General features: G+C 37.0%; 1 protein-coding gene and 1 pseudogene across 1 annotated transcript in view; one reads left to right on the forward strand and one right to left on the reverse strand.

Annotated features, from left to right (window-relative positions):
• Positions 1-8,568, reverse strand: part of DNAJC1 (DnaJ heat shock protein family (Hsp40) member C1) — a 205,854-nt gene that overhangs the window by 58,423 nt on the left and 138,863 nt on the right. The window lies entirely within an intron of this gene.
• On the forward strand, positions 3,435-3,930 carry LOC115304282 (annotated as a pseudogene).

Below are 8,568 nucleotides of genomic sequence, written 5' to 3' on the forward strand. Positions count from 1 at the left end.
CATATATAACACGTATAGGTATCACAGTTAATCTGGGATTTCCAGGTGCTGTGAAGGAATCTGGAATTGACTTCTGTATGTTATAAAGGATAGAAAATGATTTGAGGAAGAAGAGTCAATGACAGGATGCAAAACAAATATCTAAGGGAAAGGAATAAAACAGCATATATGAGCTTAAATACTCGTGTTTTCACAACCTCGATTTCAAAAGTGTGGCCGAGAAATTTGCCACCTTGGTTTTACCTCTGCAACACTCTACTCTCTCACTTCCTACTTTAATCCTCCTTCTCCTTGCTTTGGGAATGTTCCTTTGGTGCTTCTGATTCCTCCATCTGTCCTCTAGCTGTTTTTCCTCTACTTGCTCCCTGGTTTTAGCTTTTGGGTGTCCTCCAAGGTCTCCCGCAGTTGCATCTCTAATCCCGGTCTCCTAAGCTCTACATTACTGTCCGCTGAACGTTTCCCCCTCCTGGCATCACAGGCTCAGCCTATGTCTCACACTGACACACTGACTCCTTTCTCCGTCACCTCCTAACTGTCCTCTCTCATCTTAGATAATGTTCCCTGCCTCTTCCAGTCACCCGGCAGCCAATCGGCTGGCACATGTTGAAGATCCAAGAAGGTGCATACAGTCTCTTCTCTGGTCCCTATTTTCCTGCTAATTACCTAATTTAGGGCTTCTTTATTTCTTAGACTATTGCAATAATTTTCTAACTGGTCCTTTTCTTCCCTTTGTCCTTAAATACTATTGTAGCCGGACATTTCTAAGATACAGACTTAACAAAATCACTCCACAACCTATAAAATATGACTTAAACACCTTAATTTCACATTTAAGACCTATAATTTGGCTGCAATCTACTTTTACAACTTACTTCCCTTTACCATTGAGTATTCTTCTTCCCTGCCTGGACTACATTACTTGCAATTCCTGGTAATATGCTCTGAATAGTCTGTCTCAAGAGTGTTTTATATCCTGCAAATTCCTCTCTCTGGAATGTTTCTCTCCACCCCACTTCCAAATCCCTCAGAAAGCTTCTGGGGCCCCCCGCGCCCCCTCTCCCCAAGGTGGAAGTCACCGTGCCGAACTGCAGAGCTGCAGAAGCACTTTAAACCCATCACGCAGCTCTGACCGGAGCCCTCAGAGGGTGGTCAAGTTGCTGGCTTAGCCTCTCAGTTACAAGATACGGCAGTGGAAGTGACCAAGGGCAGGGGCATTGACGCTGGAGAGGTGGGTCTGAATCACGGCTAGGCCATTTATTAGATGACTAATTTGGAAAAGGTTATTTTACTTCTCTGTACTTCAGTTCTCTCCTGTGTAATATGAAGAGAATACAAGCACGTCCCACATGGGGGTGCTGTGAGTATTAAATGAGTTAAATGCAGAGTGCACGGAACAGTACCAAGCACACAGTAGTCACTGGATAAACAGTTAATACAAATTGTACTAGATAATTCTAGGCACTGTAACAGCCAAGTAAGTATAAGCAGGACAGGAATAGTGCTATAAGAATTCAGATAAGAGAAGATCATAGTAAGAGAAGTTTTTAAGAAAATACTCTAGGAAAGAGTGACTCTCCAATGAAGTAGTATTTTAAAAGGCTTAATCTGAGAAAAGCCATCAGGATGAACTGATAGGACAATAGTCAAGAAACTACTAGCAGTTGTGAAATAATGAGACACTGGACTAAGGAGGGTTAGCCATGAGGGATTCCAAAGGGAGAGATGAAAACAGAGGTAAAAAGCCAGAATAAACTGGGTTACAAAAACAGGAAGAAGTTAAGAAAACATATACAATCTTGAGTCTCAGGTACTGGTAGACCGGGGTGTAAGCACAGATCTGAGAAGGTCAGGAGGGTTGAGTTTTGCTGGGTGTGCTGACTGAAGGCACAGAGTGTGTGACGCTGCAGCGAGGCTCTGTGGGCAGCCGGAAAAGAAACGTGAGCGGTTTTAAAGATTTGAATTGGGAAGGCCTCAGACTAGGGCTGATGGCTGAAAATGTAGGCCTGGATGAACCGGCAGGAGGAAAGAGGGAAGATGAGCAGAGGACGGTGGAGTAGCGTTTGTGGGGAAACTCATCACTGCGTTTCTGTAGCGTTCAGGGTCTCTAACAAAGTTAACAGTCCAGTTACCAAAAAGCTCTCATGGGAGACCCAGCAAACTTAGGAAGTGCGAACACCCATTCTCTAGTCAGAATGTGAATGTGGGGAGAGCAGGGGCTACAATGCTCTCAAACGTAGCCCGAGGGCTTTAGTTCAGGCCTTGCGCAGAGCAGTCGATAGATTAGAGTCCGTGGAGTGAATCAGTGAATAAGAAGCATTGAAAAATATGCTTGTGGGTGAGAGGATTCAATATAATATTCAATATAATAGTTAAGATAATGTAAACATTAAGCAAAATGTCAGAATTAGAAGAACAAAGTTCTTGGAAATATATACGATTCGGAATTGAGAAAAAGTATTACATAAGTTAGAAGAAATAGGAATCATTATTAGAATTTATTTAGCTAGTTCTGTAAGCTCAGTAAAGTTGAGTCCTAGGTCTCTGACCTTTTCGGTGAAGAGCTTCATTTTTACTCAAATCAAAGAAGATATAAATGTGCTATCATCTAATCAAAATTCCAGTTTTAGTTGGTACATTTACTTAGGTTTTGCTAATGACTTCAACATTCTGAAACTACATAATCTTATCATTGGACAGTTTTTCATCCATGCAGGTATAAGGAGGTATGAATATTAAAATTTTTAGAATTGTTGAATCACTGTTTGTACACCTAAAACTAATATAATGCTGTATGTTAACTATACTGGAATAAAAAAAAAGATATTAAGAGTATATAGAGAACAATGCCAATTTAACAAGTTTTAGTGATAATAGGAACTGACTGAGCCACCCAGGCTCCCCTACACTGAGTCCTTTCAAAGGTATTATCACTTAAAGGCTACCTGAAAGAACAGACTTTTCAACTTTTTAAGGGGAAGAGAGTACTTGGGTTTTGGTAAAATATGGAGATAAATTTCAAGGCTTTTCTAGATGACATACTGTAATTTTGATGCTAGTCTTTGTCCCTTCAAGTTGCACTAATAATGAGATGATAAACTGCAAATTTGTTAACGTCAGTTGCCATTGCACAGAGCCTGACCGTCCATCAAACCAGCTGGCGGAAGAAGGCCACTATTAAGTGGCTAATAGATGGTACACTAAAATTCCTGCGTAAGTCTACGTAAATTATATAAAAACTACAATATGATTTTTTAATTGGGCTGACCAAATTCACTAGAAGCATTTAGAAGCATAAGTATTAACCTAATTATTTTTGACTGTTCTATGCTCAAAGTAACTGTTTTAATGAAGAAAATGATGATAAAAAATACTCTGGTAATTTGATTGTAAGACAATCAGGCATATAGATCAAAAATACTGTAATTTGGCCTTTCACGAAGATGGCGCCGAAGGCGAAGAAGGAAGCCCCTGCCCCTCCCAAAGCCGAAGCCAAAGCAAAGGCTTTGAAGGCCAAGAAAGCAGTACTGAAAGGCGTCCATAGTCATAAAAAAAAGAAGATCCGCACGTCCCCTACATTCCGACGGCCCAAGACTCTGCGTCTCCGAAGGCAGCCCAAATATCCTCGAAAGAGCGCCCCCAGGAGAAACAAGCTTGACCACTGTGCCATCATCAAGTTCCCACTGACAACCGAGTCAGCCATGAAGAAAATAGAAGATAACAACACTCTTGTGTTTATTGTGGATGTCAAGGCCAACAAGCACCAGATCAAACAGGCTGTGAAAAAACTCTATGACATTGACGTGGCCAAGGTCAACACTCTGATCAGGCCTGATGGAGAAAAGAAAGCATATGTTCGACTGGCTCCTGACTACGATGCTTTGGATGTTGCCAACAAAATTGGGATCATCTAAACACGTCCAGCTGGCTAAATCTAAATATACTTTTTTTCCACCAAAAAAAAAAAAATACTGTAATTTGAACAGGTAATTAGACTGTAACACCACCAAAGAATTAAAGTCTATAAAAAACTTTGTATCAAATGAATTTCCAAAATTATGACAATGTAATAGCTATGTAATTTTACAAACAAACTTACTTAAAATGTTAAAGAAAGAAATGTATGCCATCCTGTGGTCTGAATGTATTAATTATAAAATACAAGTACTTCTAAAATTTTAAAAATTAAAAAATAATTGTTGAGTTGTTTAACCAACTAAGCACCCAGGCGCCCCTGAAACTGCTTTGACACTTTCTTAGAATATAATTTTGGGCTCTAGAAAAAATAATTTAGTATAGCAAATGGACATCAAAAACTTAGGGCCTCCTTAAAATGGCTAACCAGGTATCTGAATCATCATTGTGGCTGGAAATTAACAATAATGTGTGTGTGTGTGTGTCTTAAGATTTGAAGAACTGACAAGCTAATAAGGGATTTTCAATCTAAAATTTAAAGAAAGGCAAAAACCTAGTCTAACAGTGCCTGAAACTTTAGGAGACATAAATTCCAGAGTCCATACAAGGAGGGAAGTCTAACAGAATCTTCCCCTCCTCTCAGTAAAACTGGAGTTTCTATTCTCAGTTTAAGGCAGATACGATAAAACTTTACCACACAGCTCCCATCCACATGGGATTGTAAAGAAAGATTTTTTCCAAAGGCTGAGCACCTTAGGATGATAAAAGTAAGTTCCTGAGAATTGATAGCCATGAGCTGGCTCTCACCAGGATTTATAGTCCAAATTTATTACTTGGGCAATCCAAAAAAGCCCCAAGTCCTGAATTCAGTTTAAAGTGATGTTATGTTAGTGGTGTTGCCATCACCAGATGCCTGAAGGAAGTAAATTCATTCAAGACCTCAAAGAGTCCAATGTATATTTTTAAGGTTTATTTATTTATTTTGAAAGAAGACAGCACAAGTAGGGGAGGGGCAGAGAGGGAGAAAGAGAGACAGAGAATCCCAAGCTGTCAGTGTGGAGCCCACTGCAGGGATCAAACTCATGAGCCAAGAGATCATGACCTGAGCTGAAGTCAGACACTTTAACCAACTGAGCCATCCAGATGCCCCAAGACTTCAATATTTTTTAAAGAAAGATGAACTCCCAACAATAAGAATGAGAAAAGCAAACCCCAAAAACCACTAGGCAGGCATGCGTGAGAACTTGCAGAAACAATAGGTAGAAGGTAAAGAGACCCCAAAAAACTGTATACATTAGAATATCAGAATATTAGAACTATCATACAAAGATTATAAAACAACCATGTACAGTGTGTTTAAACAAATAATCCGTGTGAAAATACCATAGAAATTATAAAACTATAAATATTTACCAAAAAGACTCGAAAGACTACCATGTAGAGCCTCTAACATTAAAATTGTTTAAGTCGAAATATAAAACTCAGGATAAACTTATATTAGGTCACAAAACAAGTGTCAACAATTTTAAAAATTTGAAATGACACAAAGTATTGGCTTCAGTCACCAGGAATGAAATTAGAAATCAGTAACAAAAAGAAAACTAGAAAATTCATAGGTATGTAGAAATTAATCATCATACAAAGTAAAAAAAAAAAAACCACAAGGGAAATTAGAATATATTTAGAGATTAATGAAAATGAAATTAAAACACACTAAAACTTATGGGATGGAATGAATATGTGCTCAGAAGGAAATTTATAGCAGTAAATGCTACATTTAAAAAAATGATTATTTATTTTTGAGAGAAAGAGAGAGCCCGCAGGCATGAGCGGGGGAGGGGGAAAAAGAGTGGGAAACACAGAATCTGAAACAGGCTTCAGACTGAGTTGTCAGCACAGAGCTCAAAGCAGGGCTTGAACTCAGACTGTGAGATCATGATCTGAGTCAAAGTCGGATGCTTTGACCACCCAGATGCCCAGTAAATACCTACACTGATAAAGACAAAAATCTCATATGAATCATTTAAACCTGAAGGCTGGATTTATATCAGCCTTTATCAGATAATTTATATCTGAAGGCTGGATAAAGAAGTTAATATTTAACTCAAAACTAGCAGTAGAAATAATTAAAATGAAACAATAAAAAAGAAACAGAATCACTGAAACAAAAAGTTGGTTCTTTATAAGATCATCAAAACTGAAAAAACTCAGCTAGACTGACAAGGAAAAAAAGAGAAGTGATGCAAATAAAATCAGAAATTGAAGTGGTGACATTACTACCAACCTTGCAGAAATAAAAACAATTTTTAGAAATTACTAAGAATAATTGTCAACAAATTAAATAAACTAGATGTAATAGCAAATTCCTAGAAATACACAAATTTCTAAAGCTGAAGAAACAGAAAATTTGAACAGACTTGTATCAGTAAAGATATTGAATGAGTTAAAAATAAAACCAAACTCCAAACTAAGAAAGTCCAGAACCCAATGATTTCGCTGTTAAATTCTACTGAAGAAGAGGGAATGCTTCCTAACACATTCTAAAAGCCAGTTTTTACCCCGATTCTAAAGTCAGACAAAGATACCACAAGAAAACTAGAGACCAATATACCTTTTGAATATTGATGCAGCAATCTTCAATGGTATATTAGCAAACCGACTCAAAAAGTAAAACAAAAAAACAATCATGTCTCAATTGATGCAGAAAAAGCATTTGACAAAATTCAACACCCTTTCAAGACAAAAACACTTAAGCTAGAAACAGAATGAAACTAATTCAATGTAATAAAGGTCATATGTGGACAAAAATACAGCTAACATCACATTCTATAGTAAATCTAAAAGTTTTCCCCTCTGAGATCAGGAATAAGACAAGGATGCCCACGTTTGCCACTTTTCAATCTAGACTAGAAGTTTTAGAGCAATTAGATAAGAAAAAAAAGACACCCAAATTGATAAGGAGGAAGTAAAATTATGTTTTCAGGTGACATCATCTTATAATGTAGAAAACTGCAAGATCCCACAAAAAAAAATGTTAGAATAAATGAATTCAGCAGTGTTGAAGGATATGAAAATCAAAACACAAATTCAGTTGCAGTTCTATACATTAATAATGAACAACCTTGAAAAGGATATTATGAAAGTAATTCCATTTACAAAAAAGCATCAAAAAGAATAAAATACTTAGGTATTAACCAAACAGGTGAAAGACTTGTGCAATGAAAAGTACAAAACAGTGTTGAACTAGACAAGACATAAATAGAAAGACCTCCAATGTTCATGGATTATAAGACTTAATATTGTTAGATGTGAATATTACCTAAAGCATTCTACAGATTCAATCTAATCTCCAGCAAAATCCCAAATACATATTGTGCAGAAATAGGAAAATCCATCCTAAAATATTTATGGAATCTCAAGGGAGCCCAAATAGCCAAAACAATCAGAAAAACAAGAAGAAAGCTGGAGGATTCACACTTTCTGATTTCAAAACTCACTATAAAGCTCCAGTAATCAAAACAGTGCAGAGTACTGGCAAAAGGCAGACACACAGACCAGACCAATGCAATAGAACAGAGAGCCCTGAAACAAACCCTCACATATATGGTCAAATGATTTTTGACAAGGATGCTAAGACATCCTTGGGGAAAGGAGAGTCTTTTCAACAAACTGTGCTGATGTTATATATACACGTGAACAAGAATGGAGCAATGCTCATAACTCACACCATATACCCAAATTAATGCCAAATGGATCAATAACCAAATCTAAGAACTAAAACCATAAAATCCATAGAGGAAAACAAATGGGTAAAATTCATTAACTTGAATTTGACAATGGACTCTAGCTATGGTACCAAAAGCAACAAATGAAGGAGATAAACTGAACTTGAAAATTAAAAACTTTCATTCATTAAAGGACATTTTTAAGAAAGTGAAAAGAAAACCTACAGAACGGTAGAGAAAATATTTGTGAATCCTATCTAATAAGAGTCTAATATGCAGAATACACAATAAACTTAATAACAATAACAAAAGATAAACAGTTTGATTCAACAAAAGGGAAAGTCTCCAAAAAAGGACACACAGATGTCAACAAGTAAATGAAAAGCTGCTCAATATCATTAGTCTTAGGGGAATGCAAATCAGAACCACAATGAGATAACAGTGAACACAGGACAGCTAAAACAACAAGAACAGAAAATAACAAGTGTGGAGGATATATGAAAATGGAATGAATCTTCACCCATTGCTGGTGAGACTGGAAAATGATTTAGCTGCCATGGAAAACAGGTTGGGGAGTACTCAAAAAGCTAAACACAGAATTATGCTATGTCCTAGAAATTCCATTTGGATATATACTTAAGGAATTGAAAACAGGTATTCAAACAAAAACATGTGTAGACAAATTTGCAGCAGTACCATTCACAGTATCCAAAAAGTAGAATCAGCCTAAATGTCTTGATGAATGGCTAAACAAATTGTGGTGTGTGTGTGTGTGTATAAAATGGAGTATTATTCAGCCATAAAAAGTACACATTACTAAGTGAACATGCTAAGTGAAAGAAGTCATAAGCAAGAGGTCACCTCCTATATAATTCCACAGAGACAGAATACAGATTGGTGGTTGCCTAGGGCTGGTATGGGGAGGGTACAG

Source organism: Suricata suricatta, chromosome 10 (assembly GCF_006229205.1).
Source record: "Suricata suricatta isolate VVHF042 chromosome 10, meerkat_22Aug2017_6uvM2_HiC, whole genome shotgun sequence".
Taxonomy (NCBI): domain Eukaryota; kingdom Metazoa; phylum Chordata; class Mammalia; order Carnivora; family Herpestidae; genus Suricata; species Suricata suricatta.